Genomic DNA, 1,104 nt, shown 5'->3' with positions numbered 1-1,104 from the left:
TTTGCTTTTACCAACATTTAAATTTATTATATGATATATTACATGTAATATATAATATATATAATATATATTACATGTAATTAATGTAATATATATATAGGAAATTTTATTTGGAATTAATTTTTATTATTCGTTTTACNTTATTTAGATATAAATGAATATAATTTGCTTTTACCAACATTTAAATTTATTATATGATATATGTAATATATTACATGTAATATATAATATATATATTATATACATGTAATAAATATAATGGAAATTTTATTTGGAATTAATTTTAATTATTCGTTTTACATTTATTTATTTAAATATAAATGAATATAATTTGCTTTTAAATTTATTATACATTAATGTAATCGAATATATATATGTAATCGAAATTCTATTTGGAATTAATTTTAATTATTCGTTTTACATTTATTTATTTAGATATAAATGAATAGAATTTCTTTTTACCAACATTTAAATTTATTATACATTAATGTAATATATATAATCGAAATTCTACTTGGAATTTTAATTATTCGTTTTACATTTATTTAGATATAAATGAATAGAATTTCTTTTTACCAACATTTAAATTTATTATACATTAATGTAATATATATAATCGAAATTCTACTTGGAATTTTAATTATTCGTTTTATATTTATTTATTTAAATATAATTTACTTTTACCAACATTTAAATTTATTATACATCAATGTAATATATGTAATCGAAATTTTACTTGGAATTAATTTTAATTATTCGTTTTATATTTATTTATTTAGATATAAATGAATATAATTTCTAAATATAGATATAAATAAATATAAATGAATATTTATGATCGAAATTCTACTTGGAATTAATTTTAATTATTCGTTTTACATTTATTTATTTAGATATAAATGAATATAATTTGCTTTTACCAACATTTAAATTTATTATATGATATATTACATGTAATATATAATATATATATTATATACATGTAATTAATGTAATATATATAATAGAAATTTTATTTGGAATTAATTTTAATTATTCGTTTTATATTTATTTATTTAGATGTAAAATTTGTTTTTATCAGCATTTAATATATTATACAATGTA

At 13.1% G+C, this 1,104-nt stretch overlaps 1 protein-coding gene across 3 annotated transcripts in view; it reads left to right on the top strand.

Annotated features, from left to right (window-relative positions):
* The window catches only part of LOC102674916 (protein crumbs), a 29,309-nt gene that overhangs the window by 15,514 nt on the left and 12,691 nt on the right, over window positions 1–1,104 (top strand). The window lies entirely within an intron of this gene.

This window comes from Apis dorsata, unplaced genomic scaffold, assembly GCF_000469605.1.
Source record: "Apis dorsata unplaced genomic scaffold, Apis dorsata 1.3 scaffold_198, whole genome shotgun sequence".
NCBI classification, from domain to species: domain Eukaryota; kingdom Metazoa; phylum Arthropoda; class Insecta; order Hymenoptera; family Apidae; genus Apis; species Apis dorsata.
This window is presented reverse-complemented; position numbering and strand designations above follow the sequence as displayed.